Source organism: Oxyura jamaicensis, chromosome 4 (genome assembly GCF_011077185.1).
Source record: "Oxyura jamaicensis isolate SHBP4307 breed ruddy duck chromosome 4, BPBGC_Ojam_1.0, whole genome shotgun sequence".
Lineage (NCBI taxonomy): Eukaryota > Metazoa > Chordata > Aves > Anseriformes > Anatidae > Oxyura > Oxyura jamaicensis.
The window spans coordinates 55,326,857-55,344,287 of NC_048896.1; the positions used below are offsets into that span (position 1 = coordinate 55,326,857).

General features: G+C 40.0%; 1 protein-coding gene across 12 annotated transcripts in view; it reads right to left on the reverse strand.

The window, feature by feature from the left end:
- The window catches only part of GAB1 (GRB2 associated binding protein 1), a 97,144-nt gene that overhangs the window by 50,222 nt on the left and 29,491 nt on the right, over positions 1–17,431 (reverse strand). Inside the window, exon 1 of one of the 12 annotated variants that reach the window (XM_035326267.1) lies at positions 9,084–9,224. The exons of 9 other annotated variants lie outside the window; for them this stretch is intronic. The gene's annotated coding sequence lies outside the window, so the exon portion shown is untranslated. Of the gene's footprint in view, positions 1–628; positions 742–2,707; positions 2,851–9,083; positions 9,225–17,431 lie in introns of those variants that run through there. 2 more of the 12 variants (XM_035326265.1, XM_035326266.1) reach the window with 2 other exon arrangements.

Below are 17,431 nucleotides of genomic sequence, written 5' to 3' on the forward strand. Positions count from 1 at the left end.
TATGAATCCAGATTTGTTCAGAAACCAAATCCTTGGAATAGCTTTGCCACAATTGCTTACCACAAGAGCTGAGGCGCCCTGCTGGAGGAACCTGAGCGCCGGCACACCAAGCCCCAGCCAGCCAGCATCTGCTCCCAACAGCTCGCTGCAAGCCTGCGTGTTGACAAAACTGAAGGACTCACACTACTGTTTTAACAGCCAAGAAATAGCATATGGTTCTTGAATAATGATACAAATATTAAGATAAGCTAAGTGTTTTAGAGGACTGTATTAACACACCTACGTATGCCCACATATGCCTGTAATGCACTGAAGCAATACATCACAGAACTCCTACTTGCACTTTGTGGCATAAAACTTCCTTTTTTTTTTTTTTTTTTTTTTTTTTTAAATGAGCTAGCAATACAAGTGAACAAACGTGTGGAGGTTTCGACCAGTGCTTCAGAAAGTTTTATCAAGTCCACTTCTAAAACAAAACAAAAGCTAAACCATTTAAAAAAAAAAACATTTCAAGCAGAAAGATACTGTTCTGTAAGGAAGCCCCTGTTTACTTAATCCAAATCATTTTCCATACACATGAATTAAAAAGCAGAAAAATAAACAACAAGAGCAGTTTTTCCTAGTTTACCTCTTGAAGTCTTCAGAAAACTTAGGCAATGTCCTGGCCATTTCTGTAGTTGTGTCTACCCCAAAATAAGCAAGGCTTTCTTTTTCCTGTCGGCTTTCCATCTCACTATACACCACCCTATCCTCATAACCTTTGACCAACAGGAAGTAGACACAATGGCCTGAAAATAACAGCAATTGTAAGATTTCAAATGATTTAATACATGAGGGGTGGGTTTAACACTTGAAAAACCTTCCCTTGCTTTGGTTTTTGAAACGTTGCTTAAAAAGCATGCTATCTGCATAGACTCACGATGTTTGTTACAGATTCAAGGCTGAACTAGGTTAAAAACAGTGCAACATTATTCAATGTACAGAGATACAAATTCTTGCATATGTTGAGGTCCTGCACTGAAGTCAGTCATTAGACTGCTTCATAAAACCAACTACATTTTACGATAGTGTAAGCAGTAAAAGGCAACAGAAGTTTCTTGCAGCGTTGTATCTTGTTTTCCAAATCATTATTACATCCTAGTATGAAATGTAACCAGTAGTCCATTTAAGCACTGCAGTTGAAAGAATAAAAAGAGTCTTACGATCAAAAGTCACTGAACAGTCTGCTAATGAGAAGATCTTCCAAGTCTGAAGTAGTCAAAGAGCACTTCATGTTACAGAGGGAAAGGTCTTTATCTTCCCCTGATGTAAAAGCCCATGCAATGACACCACAGAAATTTTCATTACCAATATAAAAGTCACGTGCTTTAAATTTTACTAACATCTTGGCATGAACACTCCAGAGTTATAGATTCCGAAGTCCAGACAGGCAATTAGAGCATTTCTTTTCATTAGTTCTAATGATTTTGTCTTGCATTCCAAGTACCAGTTGATTGCTGTCTTGCAAACCCACAATCACGTCCTGTCTTTGTCATCCCTCCCCAAAGGCTTCAGGTTCCTCCTTTGCGGTTACACCGCAACACAACCAGGTCACCGAGATAAGAGCAGAACGAGCCGACTCTGAAAGGGATTCGGCCCTCTCACAGAGAGCCCTACTGTGTCTCCTGAAGAGGGGAACAGAGCGGGGGGGGGGGGGGAATAATCAGTGCCTTTTTTTATATGGCCTCCTTGATGGGAGCTTAGGACTATTAGATCAAAGGTTCTTCCTCAATCACTAAAGCTGATAACATCCTCTGCCTTGGAAGTGCTAAGAAATTTCAGGCTTGGGGTATTACTGGGGAATAATAACAAGTATGCCAAAACACAAGGTCCTAATAATATCCCAACACAATTCCGAACATGCTTGCAACCCTGCGGACATAGTTGATCATGCATTCACTGAATCTCTACTGTACATCAGGCACTAACTGCATGGTTTTAGAGGCATTTCAGTCACAGAAATGCACTCAAAATACTCTTTCGTAAGCAGGGGAAGCTTGGGCACTGCCTTTCTGTGGTATAAGACTGGATCTAGCCCATCAATGTGGTATTTCATTAAGGCCTGCAAGCACTCACGCTAACCACAGAGAAGCTCCTGATGATATATTCCAGCACAACAGCCACAGCCACTTCCAAATGCAAGATGGCTGTACTGCACACGAGCAAGCTTTTCAGCTCAGCAGCAGAAGCCACACAGCGTAATTGTAGCTCAAAGCACAAATGGTTCAACAAGGAGAGTAAATGCGAGGTTCTCTGCGAGTTCACAGTTTAAGAGTCCCTTGAAACCACTCTGCCTGTTAATAGGATCCTCCTTTCCCTTCCCCCATGTTAAGACAGACCCTGATGCCATCACACCAAGGAATAACAGAGAAAGGATATCCTGCCTGGATTTTCCACTATACAGATCAAATCATCAATCCAGAGAGGTCTTTGCTTACACATGGGATAAAAAGAAGATGCTTCCAACTGATAAACCCTGAGAGGAAGCAAGGTTGGCTCCACGACTATTTTTAAGTAGTTAGCATTCACACAATGGCCTAAAATTAATGGCCAACCTCCAGGGCCCACAAATACTTCACTTCAAAAAAATATTAAGGAGGTAAGCATATTTGAAAGAAAAGAAGTGAACGACAAGGTACAAGAAAATCACGCTTCTTCCCAGACTCACCTTGAATCAAGTCTACATGCTTAGTTTAAGTGGAAAGATAGGAAGCGTTAAGTTGTTTTTGCTAAAAACGCAGCATTTCCTTTGAGAACTGCTGTGAGAAATCCGACGGCACAGCTCTGGTCATTTTGACTAATACTCTTTCGCTGTAAGCATCATATGACAAAAAGTAAGTAAATGCAGAATAATAAGAATATCTTTATGTAGCTGTATCATGAAAGAAGGAGCTTGTTTCTCAGCCTGAATTTCAGAGGCCAGCCACCACAGCTGTGCTGCAGCAGGGCTCTCTGCTTCATGGGTCGAGCTCCCAGCTGAACAGCTCCCGACATGGCACCACCCAACAAAGGGCATTGAGTTTACCGAACAGCCAGCAGCTCACATCTCACTCAGTTCAAAGCATCTGACATGTAAGGCTTCATCCAAATATGATACAAAAACCGGCACTTCGTGCATCTGGTTAGTACATAAGCATCAACATCTCTGGTGTCATCTAAGGATATACAATTCAAATGGCATGGTTTTCAACATTAAATGCACAGAAAATGCAATCCTTATGCCAAACATTTCCTACGATAAACAAAAAGATAAGGCAAAATGCACTTTAATATCAACTTTCTCATCTAAAAAATGTCCCAACCCCAGACGTGCTTAATATCATCATCTTTCCCTTTAAGTTCTAAGAAGGATTTGGTGTTTTTTTTGTTGTTGTTGCTTATATTAAAAAAAAATGTCTGGCCTTCTGGATATTTTTGTTGTTCTTTTAAAGCACAGCATCCTTCTGATGAATAAGAATTGCATAGAATTTCTGATCTCACCACAAACTTCATTCCCCTCCTCCTCTGTGCACTAGATAAAGCGAACAATTAGCCTGCTGTTTGCTCAGTACAGTGAGACTGTTCATGTCTTCATTTGTATCAGATCACATCACAAAGCACAGAAAAACATTAAAAATAGATAAAATGAAATAACTAATCATTAAACCACCAACACTGCTATGAGAAATTAAAAGTCAGGGTTTTATTTTTTGTATTTCTTCTTAAATTTTGAGTAGACCCAAGTGTTAAAGCCCCTTCACTTCAGCTGTTTTGCAAAGCACTTCACATTTTTAAGCTTTGCTCTTTGACATGAAAAGCAAGCACTGCATTATCCAACTGCTTTTTACGCCTTTTTGTGAGAGTTTCACTTACTATAAAAATTGTTTAATTTTTAACTTACAGGCAGCAAAGGAACTCTAAAACTGGATGCCCTGATACTTAGTGAATCGGCTCTCTATACATCTAAGCAGTATCTACTTTGTTTACACTCTGGAAGCTCTTACTACTGCCAGCCAGCACAGGAACAATGTAACTGTGGAAAGGGGAAAACATGTTTTTCTAAATTTTTTTTTTTTTTTTGTCTTCTAACAGAATTATAAGGTACACATGCAGCAGGCTGAAAATATTTTTAATTGCTGGTAAAAGCAATTGCTGGAAAGATTTGCTGGAAAAAACAAACTACCTCAGCAGGTACTTTGTTTGAACTCCTAACTTAACCCTTTTCATTCTGGAACCACGAGTACTAGTGATTGCCAGATACCTACGAAACTTTTTTTTTTTCCCCCCCAGTATCTATATTATGATGAGTTTGAAAAGGTTTATTCTTTTTTTTTTTTTTTTTTTTTTTTTTTTCAACACGACCATTACTTAATACTTAAGGGAAATGATCTGGAGCAGTAAAGCAGCTCAAAAACAAAGTTCAGAAATATTTAAAATCTTCCAACTCTTAAGAAATTATCACATCATTTGTAACTGAAGTCAGTCACCTAAGTTCAGCTCTTAAAAAAATAATTATATATATATGTATAAAAATATACCACCATAACAGCATATCAAACTTCAAGCAAGCAAAGGAAGCTTCTAATTTTCCCCTCACTTACAGGGGCACCCAAAGCCTTTTCCCCCAAGGAACCACCAGTGCCACGTATGTTAGGGCGTGTGACAAGTGGTCCAGTGGGCACAGCTGGCCGGGAGGGACGCTGCTGGTCTGGCTGGTTCTTGCACAGGACCCTTCAGCAAGCCCCCTGCGCATCGTGTCTCCAGGGCCTCCCTCCTGCTTTACAGGCTGGCAGCACTGCCAGCGGTGCCTGACGGGAAGGAGTGCAGTGCTCCGTTTCAGATCAGTGATATGTGGCCGGGCAGGGCGCTTGCCTTCCACATCCAACATTAGGTCTCACGCAGGCTTTCTAAGCTGCCATTTACCCTCAGTGCTAAACAGATCTAAAGGCATAAATTGATGTCTCCAAGTGAATGGCTCCCATACTTGTACAATCATCTACACTCCCTCCCAGACCTAAAGGCCAGCAGAAGTGCTGAAAAAAAATGTAAACAGCTCCTCTAAGCAATACTCAGCTGACCTTCACATCTGAGCAGGTTAGCTCTGCCTCTGTCACAAGTGTCTTTCTTCTAGAGAGCTCCAGAGCTGAAGCTGCTTATTCACTATGTGAATCGTGACAGAAGAACTGGGAGACCAACAACAACAACGCCAAGCCATAATTTTAGAAGCTGCTGATGCAGAATGATTATATCTTCACTGTCACCGACTGTGAAGATAAGACACCTACAAACGTCACATTATTGCACTGCTGCAGTCAGTCCCCTGTTAAACAGGTGCCACTTCACCCAAGCTACTACATAATTTGAGAGCACTCATTTTTCTCGGTAAGTAGGGAGGGCAAAGACTGAATAAAATGGAAACAAATATACTCTCACTTTTGAAAACATCCTCGCTTGCTAGGGTGGCAGGAATACTTCTTACTCTCAATTTTAAAATTTCTCATAGAAAGTCAGACTTCAGCAGATGAGGCAAGGCAGCTCAGATTTTGCTAAATTAAAACTAATTATACAGCGAAGATCAGAAGACTGAGGATGAGATGATGAAGTACAAACATTTAAAACCTTAGTATCACTTCATTTTGGTTCAAAACAAGTGCACTACTTTTTTTTTTTTTTCTCCATTCACTTCTAAAATCCAAGACCCCATGGCATATTAAGAGTCTAAACACTGCCAGGACTCCTAACAGCAGTTGCTAATCAACACTGTCCAAATTGCTTAAATCCAGAGAAAAATTATTTTGGCAAAGTCACTGAATCAAAGCAACAGTAAAAAGCATTTATCCCAAATTCTTGGCACCTTAAGTAAAATACACCAATCAATCAGTTAGTTGCTTTGTGAGCAATAAATAAGCATAACCAGCATTAATCACATGCTTTCCACCCCCTCATAACTCGGCTCAAATGCTGTAATAAAAATAACTTAGGCAAACTATTTAATAGCCTATTATACTACAAACACCCTCTCCAAAGTGTTGGAGCTTTTTTCTGCAGTAATATGCTTATGCAGTAATAGCTTATTTTCTGCAGTAATATATGCTTGAACTGGACGTACAAATTAAACACCTTCTGCCCGAGCAAGCTGATGACAGCATGTGATAGTGCTTGAAGGAAAAGCTACAGCTGAGCTTCTCTGAGCTCTTAAGAGAGGTATCACATCGCACTCACAGAACTGACACTGCCCACAGAACAGAAACTAAGTTCCAGTGATTTTATCAGGTAACACAAACGAGCTGACACAGTAGAGAAGCATATACAAAGGACTGCTTTCTCATTGATTCACAACATTTAGGTTGTTATTTCCAGCCCAGGTTAAACAAATTGGTGTTATGATACTATTGTTAGGCTAGATGTATAAACATGCTCACGCACTTCTGGAAGCAGGCCAGCTAGCTCAACAAACATCATACAAAAGAAACAGTTCAGAGGTAGAACATCAGCTTCTTCTTGGGCTCACGCACCATGCTGTTATGGAAAGGGAGCAGCGGGTGGGAAGAAGAAAACAAAACACAACAGCTGAGCAAAATATTTTGTGATCACTATTTTAAGTTTCAAAAGTTTTCTGGAAAAAAAAAAAAGACTCAATAGTTGGTTTGTATGCAGCAAAATAACTCCTGAATATTTCATAGGGAGATGCACAGATGAAGCAATTTCTGATCAGCATGCTTTAGTCAAGGCAAAAGGAACAAGACACGGGAAGTATAGATTTCTTACAATTAAAGTTAAATTAGCACTCAAAACACAAATTACCATCAGCAAAATTTTACTTGGTACAGAAAAACCTATTTGTTTCTTTATGAGCTAAGAGTAAGGACAACATTTCTGCATAGTCCAGATCTCCCAGTTAGTCTCCACGGTAAGGGCTCAGTCTTAATCCCACTCTTCTGGGATTGCTCTGGCACCTGGTCCTAATTCCCCTTTCAGTGAGAAGTAACATTAAAACAAAGATATCAAAGAGACATTTAAAAAGATATTTCCACACATACACTTCAAAGCATAAGTGTTTTAAGACAGGCTGTTTACAGTTGTTTACCAGGGCACTCAAGGTACAGATAGAGTTGAAAGCAAGTATGTACGAACCAACAGACTATGGATTTCCCAAATATTACAGCCAGCCTATGTAATGAGGAAAAAAGTTCCAACAATTAAATAAGAACGGCAGAGTAACAAACACAATTCATGGATTAATCTCCCTGTCTCCGTCTTCAACTCTGCCTCAGTGAACCTGCAATCACTGAACTGTTCAAACAGCATAATTCCTGCTGATTTGTTTCTTCAGGCATCTCCAGTGGACACAACATGCAGACAGCAGAAGCGAAAACACGAGATCTCCCATTGCAAAGTATTTTGTGACAGTTCTCATTTATGATTTACTCTCTTCTGTTCAAGAAAGACACTCTGGAAAGAATAAGCTGGTTTGCACTCATACCAACAAAGGACATTTCTATTTTTGTAATCAAAACAGTTGCCTCATTTCACTGGAAACACTCTATAATTCTAAATTCTATTCAGAGCAACAGATCCTTTGCAGACAACATGCAGCTGTGTAGGAAGCTTGCTTTGCCCATTAAGTAACAAGTAGGTATAAACAAGCTCAACTGAGTCCCTTCCAGCAGCTCAGGCAACACCAGGGCTTGACCAAGGTCTCCAAATGAGAGATCTTGAGACTCCTCAACACCACCAGTACATTTAGAGAGCAAGTTCAAGATTCCACACCTATACATAGCAGAGATTGAAATTGTCAGGCAATTCATTTCAGTCTATCAACTTGACTTTGCACATAAATTGTGGGCCTGCCTCTTATTTGCATATCACCAATATCCAGCATGACCTTGAGTTTTAAAATCAATACGAGATGATCTGATACTATCAAGTTATGCCACTACTATGAAACAAGGAAAATTAAAACCGAAAACTTGCTGTGTGTACTTACTGTACTGATCATGTTTCACAGCATATCATTGTCTATAAACCCTTAGTAACTCGCACGGATTTGTATTTTTATTTTCTGTCAAATGCACATGAAAGAACGTTCTTGTCACCGTGTGCATATTTCCCACTTTTTGACATGCTGGAACAGGTCCTCATGGGGTTCTGGTGAGGTGTTTTTTGACACTTTATCTTCAATAGCTCTTAGACAAAGATCACTTCCTTGCAGGATTGCTGAATAAATAGACCACATTTGAAAATGGAGTTCAGAAGAGATTACATCACAGGGGTTCCCTTGCCAAAACAGAATTTGTGCTTGTTTTTGTCTCACTAGATGTGCATACATGCATATTAGCGTCACACAGTATTTCTCTAGGCAACAGAATGGCCCAACTGCTCACAACATGCAATGCCAGTTGGAAATGTTGCTCCCCCGCCTCCCAGAGCAGATTACTGGGCTAATCTTTAATATAGAATAATTCAGCCATACGCCTAGAGCAGTTATTGCCAGTGCCGTAATCTGTCTCCCTAAGGACCTGCATTACAAGTACTCTAACAATGGAGTCCCAGAATTGGAAGCTTTTGTTTTTCCCTTTTCGTTTGTCTAGCAAAAACCAAGTTTAAGTATATGACCAATCAAATACACTACTTTTCACTTTAAATTCAATATCCTTCGATAAGCTCCTTAACACATAGCATATTTCCTAGTCAAATGGGATTTCTGTATAGCACCTGTTCTAGCATGTGCACATGCTACCTGCCGCACTATTTGTAAACAAGACAATGAGTGCCATTTATACCCGACCTCTTCCTGGACCAAGGCAAAGTCAACCTCAGGGAAAACTAAACAAAACAAAAAAAAAAGCCAGTTACTTGATAAAAGCCATAACTGCTGCTGCCAGCAACATAACCCTTAATATTCACCCTTGGTATAGGAGAATAGGAGGCTACATAAAGCAGAAACATATAATTTTAACACTAATGCTACAGAATTTCACAAAGAACAGCAAAGCATGATAAAAAGTCAACTAACGAGACAGATGCTGACTATGAAAAAATAATTCCATCACCCCGAATCTTACTTTAAAACACAGCCAGACGGAAAATCCCGCATCGGCTTTTATCCAGGCTGCGGCGACTCATCCAGGAGAAAAACCCAGGAAGATCTCCATCTCCGCATCACTCGAGGAGAGCACTATGCTCACTTAGCATCAGTTCCCAACTGCAATACAACTGAAAGCTCTGCAATCCTGCAGGCTCAATGAAGGTTTTAATCATCTAATGAGATTACCTCATCTGTGTGTGGTTTCACAAAGCAGTCTCAATGGTAGCCCATTACACCAGTGCCCTGACATGCAGTATCAATCATGCTAATCAGCTTACTCTGATATCACCCCTACAACTAGAGAACTGCCACGCACAGAAACCAGAACTGTGAAGTTTCTACCTCACTGCAGCAACACTCACAGGATTAAAAAACTGTGACCCAGGTTTTACCCAAGCTATCAAAAAACAGTGATAGCTCAAGTCATAAAATTAACGCCATTTATATTCAACAGGTTGAACAGGTGAGCTATGGTCCAGTTTGAAGTTTTATGTATATTCTATACTCAAACACAGCCAAGTACAACAGCTCCTATATAGAGAACACGATGCTCAGATATAGCAGTTGATATGTTCACAGCTTATAATTTTCTGATGTGAAACGTATTGAGCTTGATAGAACAGTATCAGTAGCTATATTTCCCCCAAATGCAAGCTTCAACTCATCAAATGGAGACCATACAGCCCAATACACTGGCTGTTCTACTACTACCAGTATGAAAATGGTACAGTAATTAATGCCATTCACTTACCAAATCAAGAAACAGCCAACCTCTAAGTCACGTAACATCTGAACAAATAAAACTTGTTCTATTTCACAGATGAGGCTAATGAGAAGATTTAATTATTAAAACTAAGCTTAGCCTATATTTTGTTCTTCAGTTGCATGAGAAAAAATAGCCCCGAGTTCTAATGTCTTTCTAGGCAACAAGGTGTTCCAGTTGTTGCTCATGAAGTTAAAAAAAAAAAAGCTAGCCACACTACATAGCTTGCAAGACAAACAAAACAAGCCCCTCTAGTACCTGCATTTCATACAAGAGAGATTAAGCACCTTGTCCAAAGCAGCACAAGATCCATGGGCAGAAATCTAAGATATATGTTTAAATTACACTGTGCTACCTTATCACACTGGCATCACATCTTTCTTTTCCCCCAAATTCTTTAAAGTATCAGCATTACCAGAATTTATACACATCTTTATTCAATGTAAGAAAAAAACAACACAAGCATAAGCACAGATATTAAGACACAGTTAACAATATGATTTCCTTTCCTGAAGGCAACTGACATATCTAGACCTGACTGGGGCCTCTACTGCACAGCCCTCTAGACCACAAAGCACCTTCCCTGAAGTACTCTTTTGCTATTAGCTACTTTCAGTAAGGGCAAGGGAATGAAGTGAAATAAAGGAGACCAGACAGTACACGAGGCTATGATCTTATAGTAGTTAGGCTGGAAATACACAGAACCTCCTAAAACTTGACAACTGTAAAAAGCAAGAATCTCACCAGTAACAAAGAAACTGCTGAACACCTAGTCTGAAGCAACTTTAAGCCTTTACAACCCTGTTGCTATCAGCCCACTTTGCTGGACCAAGTAAAATCCCTCAATTCTTCTGAAAGCTTCTCAATCCACTGCCACGATACTCATTTAAAATATGAACATAGAAAAGCTAAGTCCACACAATGTCTGGATAACAAGATCAAAAGACTACTCAATCACCTGTGCCAGCTGAAGCAAGGATTCACCTCAGGACTCTTCCCCTGCTGAACAATTTGTGTTTTCTTTTTTTTTTAAGCAGAGGATATACTACAGAAACACCTCATTATTAAAAACATCTACTTTCTCCTCTGGTTTTACAAAACCATCTTCATAGAATCATAAAATGGTTTGGGTTGGAAGGGATCTTCAGGACCACCTAATTCCAAACCCCCTGCCCCAGGCAGATATACCTCCCACTGGACCAGGTTGCTCAGGGTCTCATCCAACCTGGCATTGAACACTTCCAGAAAACAAGTCACTGCTGTCTTCAAGAAGAGCAATGAGGTGGGCCTGGTGAACTACAGACGGGTCAGCCTTGCCTTGATGAAGCAAATAAGCCTGGAAACCACTTCCAAACAAATAAGGCCAAGACAGTAATTGAGAGAAGACAGCATGGATTTGTGAAAGGAAAAACACGCCTCACCAGCCTGATGAAATAAATGGTTTGGTGGATGAACAAGCAGTAAGGTTTCCTTATCTTGACTTCAGGAAGGCTTTCAGCACTATATCCCCTGCCATCCTCATACAGGAACACAGTGAAACATGGGCTGGGTAAGTGGACAGTGGGGTGGGCTGCAGTGGCTGTACTTCCAGGCTTGTAATCAGCAGCACAAAGTCAGCTGGAGGTCCGTTACTGGTGATGTACCCCAAGGGCCAATACAGTTCAGTACCTTCACTAATGGTGGGACAGAACGCAGCTTCACAGACAATACAAAACCAAGAGGAGCAATTGATATACCAGACGGCCATGCTGCCATTCAAAAGGACCTCAACAGGCTGGCAAAATGGGCCAAGGAGAATCTCACAGAGTTCAGCTAAGGAAAACACAAAGTCCCACACCTAGTAGAAATAAGCCAGGCATCAATGCAGGATCCAGCCCAAAAGCAGCTTTCTAGGGAAGGCTCCCAGAAGCCTGTTTAGCCTAGAGAAGAAAGTGATATTATCAAGGTGTAATAAATACCTGGTGGTTGGAAGCAAACACAGTGGAGTCCAACATGAGGCCACAGGCACAAACTGAGGTACAAGTAATTCCTTGTAAAAGTATGAAAAAAACTTCATCACGAGGCTGACTGAACACTGAATCAGGTTGCACAGAGGACAGATGCTCAACAAGCCGGGCATGGCCACAAACAACTTGCTCTAGCTGACCCTGCTCTGAGCAGGGGGGTTGGACTACATCTCCAGAGGTCCCTTCCGATCTCTGTAAATCTGTGAATGTATAATCAAGCAGCTGTCAAGCATTGTGTTTTGTTGACTGTTTTCAAGTTTATTTTTCCCCCCAAGTGCACAGCCAAAGGGCAGTTTGCATAAGCAAAGACCTTAGAATCCTCTGTGATTTGAAACATCTATTGAGCAAGAACATTCTGAAAACAATACAGTAATTTACTCCCTAGGAAGCAATTTTCAGGAATCTGTGAAGCTCCTCTAATGAGGAATACAGTTGAAACAGCAAGGTTGGTAGACAAGCTGCTACACAGCCTGATCTCTTCCTGTGTAGTGATGAAATTTTGTAAATAGACATTTAGCTACAAATCAGAATCACTTACTCCACCATCTCATCAAAATAACTGCAATGACAATAAGGAGACAAGATAGGAGCGAGGGGAAATCCATTTGACTTCTATCAGCTTCAAAGGAGTAAGAAAAAAAATGCCAAATGTTTTACTCCACTTAATACAAATATTGACCTTAAAGACAGCATTGTTATTCTGCCACTAGCCATTTCAACAGCTTTTTTTCTCTTCTCTGCTTTTGCTTTGTTTTCCTAAGCACAGCACTGAAATCTACCTGGAAAGTGCAGCTTAGTCTTTGTAAGAACCAAACTATTATAAGACAACTTTACACACTTCAACATGGAGTTCATGACATTAATCACAACACTGGTAAGTGAAACACTGGCAACGCACAAGTGTATTTCTTATTTTTTTGTTTAATAGATCTAAATATTTAATTGTCGGACTCCGCAACTTAATATTGCTTCCAAATCTGACCAATATTCATCAAGTCTGCTAGCAACCTTCTGAAATCAAGTTGTTCCTTTAAGGGTTTCTCAGTGTAGCTACTAAAACAGTTGAACCACAGGGGAGGACATCTTCCTTAAACATGATCCAGTGTCTCATTTTCACTCCTTTTCTCACACACACTCAACTTACGACAGATGTCCAGATTAGATAAATCATAAGCACAACCAGCTTAAACATGATTAAATTAAGAAGATGCTATAATAATACCATTAGGCAAACTAGACTTTGGACATTCATTGGCTGGTCTATCTGCAATAAGGTACCTGAGGTTATGATGTTAATTTCCATAGAGATCTGAAATGCTAATTAGTTGAAAAGTAAGAAAAGTACAAGTTGCACCCTCAGCATGGAAGAAGTACCACAAAGAGATCAAATTCTTATTACATTTGTTTCCCCATGCATCCCAAGTTTGGTCAGGGCCTCTGGTTGGTATTCTGTAAAACCGTCATTTAGATAAACAGAATTCAAAGCCCACGTAGAAAAGTCACATAAAGCTTAGGAAAGCACAGCCGTGTAATGATGTGAGACTTCATTTCTAATAACAGAGAGCAAACTTCAACGGGTTTCTGCAATTCAGTTATCAGCAATACTATTATTTTCCCACAATATTTGTTATTCACAGTCAAAAGGCACACGCTTTCAAGCGAGTACATGCTGACTAAACCGAGTCCAAGCGTCACACAGATGCTCAAGCACTTGTTGTTATAGGTAATACAATGGTGAATCACCAAGAGTGCTCCGAGGATAGAAGAGAAGAAAAATACATTGCCCTGGAAAAAAGGAAAATAGGAAAACATTTATTGAACTATTGAGATTTTTCTCCCCCTCACCCATTTTTTGAGTCACCACTTCCTAAAGATAGACAAGATTGAGACTGCCATTTAGCAATCCTGATCATTCACATTTTGTAAGATATTTTTAGAAATTAGAACAAGATTGTATCATTGAAGAGAGGTGCCATTACTCACTTGTCTGTTCATTTTTCAAGTGTTTGGAATCAGAAGAAGTAATCAGTAGATAAGAACTTATGCACACAACTCATCCTTCAGAAATAGACTAAGACGAAACGACCAGTCATCTTTTTCATAGAAAAAAAGTAACATTCATCCAATTTCTAAGTTTATTTTTATTGAACTCCTAGTTCCCAAGGTATTTTTCCTAGTGTGAGGTATTCTATAAGCATATTTAAACTCCACAAGCACCTAAGTGACCAATGAATGAGAAAGAGCAAAAGACAGGAAGAAACTGATGTTGCAGCACGTGATCAAAGGAAATAGAGATGTGCAGACTGAACTGCAGTTTCAGAAAGAATTTTGCAATTACTGCCATATACCAAGAAATTATCATCTCAAGCTTACTATATACGACTATAATAATGCTTAATGTCTGACAAGTTATTTGGGGTCATAAAAACATGCAATTTCTGACACATTTCTCGTTGGTCAAAACCTACAGATTGCTCCACACTTCTAACCAACACATTGCAATAGACACAAATGTTGAAAGAAGGTTTTAAGAAAGATCTTCCCACCTGACAGTAATTTCTTTCTGACTCCATTATGATGAAGCAGAGTGTGAAGCTGTACTGGAATTTACACCCACAGAAAACTTTAAAGATGAGAAAATGCTTCTGGAGATGGACATTTGACCACACTGCATATGGGATTGGGGTTGTTTGGGTGTTTTTGTATTTTTGCATATTTAAAACAGTCTGTCCTGGGAAAGTGCAGGTGCTCCTTAGGCCAACGTGCCTTCAAACCTCACCTACAGGATTTACAATGGATATAGCTCAGAACCACAAACCTCAACGTATGTGCTGTATGGCACCGCCAAGACCACGTCTGTAAAAAGGCATATCTCAGCCTGCCCTGGCTGTTCCTGTCTAATAAACCGAAAAACCCAAGCAAGCAGTGCTAGACAAGATATACATCCATATAGAGGTTGATAAACGCACTGTATCCAAACAGCTCAGGACAAGGTAAGCCCGATGGCTTCCACTGATACTGCTCCCGACGGCCTTTCAGACAGGAGAGCGGTGAACAATTTTTATCAGAAGACAGACCATCTGAAGGGTAACCAGCTCCAGGGCGTTGTCTTACTAACAGTCAAAATAAAAAGCTGGCCTAGACAAGTCTGCAGAGGCAGCAGAGCTCGAGCAGAATGAACCCTAGGCCCAAGATGTTGCTAATAAGCGACCGGCGCTATCTTCCCATCTCTGTAGTGGGGATTTAGGTCTGAAAATAAGGGATAATATCTTTTTTGGACTCTGCCTCCTGCCCCTAATTTCTGTTCTACATTATCACACGGTGATATGATATGCACACATCAGAAATTACATGATTGTATAATTATATGTGACTGACGTTTGGCAAAGTGATTTCAGACACTGTTTCAAGACTATCGAGTAGTCACTGTATCAGATCATTCCTGAAGCTACATGAGGTCTTACAATAAAAATTGACAGTCAAAAACCCAAACTGAGCAGTTTCAATTTAACTGGATTAAAAGCACATGTGAAATATTTCAGAAAGTAGAATGGGTTTTGTGGAAGAGAGGGAAGTACTGGTTAGCTCCTCCAGGTGCAAAATATTATGGAAAAACCAGGTCTGGAAGGAGAAGGAGGATACTCAATCAGCCCCAAGGAAGACGCAATGCATCAGCAAGCAGCAACAGATGATGCACATCGGTGCAAAGCCCTGCCTGCACAGGAGCAGCTTGGTGCCCACTCCAGCTCTGGCGGTAGAGACACACTGCACTCCACACACTGCACCACATCCTGAACACACATCCAGTGCCGCAGTTTTCAGAGGCCGTTTTACGAAAGCTCTTCATATAGTTTGTGTGCATCTATCTTAGCTCCCTTTTTGTCGTAATTGTCTTAGAAAGGAAAGCCAGTATATTTCTTTTGCTCTTATTTATACATCAGAGGCATGTCTTAAGACCTTCAGGAAAACAATGCTTGCTCATCCCTCAAGAATCTCCTACAAGTTGTGCATGGGTGCACATGAGCTTGCAGATGTGTTTTGAAAGAAATAGAACAACAATTGATTTCCTGAAAATGTAATGTCCTGTTTATTTGTCCGTCCTCCCTCCTCCCCAACGTGATGTAGAGAATTATCACAATTCCAGATGTTTACAAGGGGAGGGACAACCCATAATAATTCTGCACAGGATGAGAAAGCTGACTACATAAGCACATTATTCTGCACACACAAATTCAAGATTTCACTAGTTTTTCTACAGGGGCTCTCTGTTCCATCCAAGTCCTGGAATTTCAAGCTGTAGGACATTAACAAGCATACATTTGAGTTTCTAGCCACTTCAAGTGTGCATGAGGCAATGAACTTACACAAAGTATTTTTAGACTTCCTGCAATCAACTGTCCTCCTAGCATTGCTCAGTATGATGCACAGTTGTCTGAATTATTCAGTTGTGCTAACATATGCTCTAATTTAAAAGTTGCATTTCTGTGTTTTTGATAAAATAGCTACTGTAAAATTTCCTCATGCAAGAAGTTGAATCACAAGTGATTAAGGGTCATCCACGCTAAACTACATTGTGTAAATGCTTATTAAGTTACACTTATAAAAAGTAATTTGTTTTATCTACATAAGATAATGATGTAAACTGAACAAAACACTAGTAACGCTTGGGGTGTGTGCAGTAAGAGGTGCCTAAATTCTGCGAAGTAAGTTTTGCCATTACAGAGACTCACAAGCCTAAGGTTAGACTTACTTGCAGACAGGTAGTATGTTTTGTAAAGGAAAACAAACCAAAAATGTTGCCTCAGCTTTACAGGTCCTGGAAGACAGAACCACTGCAGTCTAAGAACTCTCCTATTCTCTGGCAGGCTTCGGAGAACATTCAGCAGTTGAATTGTTTCTAGGAGTAGTCAGGGAACAGGACAACAACCTCTATCATCTAGGCATCTTGTGTGCTGAAGAAAGGATCAAGTTATAGATATACCATTGCATGTACGTAAAGGCAGACAAACATTCCGATACAGGGTGTTCTTGTAAGAAACAGTGATGCAGAGGGTGATTGCTGGAACAACTTAATTATTCAGCAGAATTGAGTAACAAATCACTACTTGAAGCTGCTCCAGACTATACACTATTATAATAAATACTGTCATTAACCATGATTATGCATTATCTCTAATGAAGAAGCTTCAAATGAAGGAGCTTGCAAATTAGCTGTGGCCTACATCTTTAAGTCAAAGCAATCTTAGAAGTCTTCTGCTACCAATTTGCAAAAACAAGTGAATAAGTTAAGTTCAAGAAGATGCTGATGACATTTCTTCCATCAAGAAAGTAACAGATGTCATCAAGATGTGATGCTCTGATTTTCAACTGTTAGATGTGTTTCTTTTGGATTACAACTGCTCTTGCTCTTGGTGTGCTTTGGTACTGTGACTGTCATTTACAAAAGAAAATTATTTACTTCTAGCAACTGCTTCAGTTCATGATCCCCTCATTAAGACCATTACTATCTGCATGCTATGCGATGGGAAAAAAATGATGCCACAGTCCCAACTATCC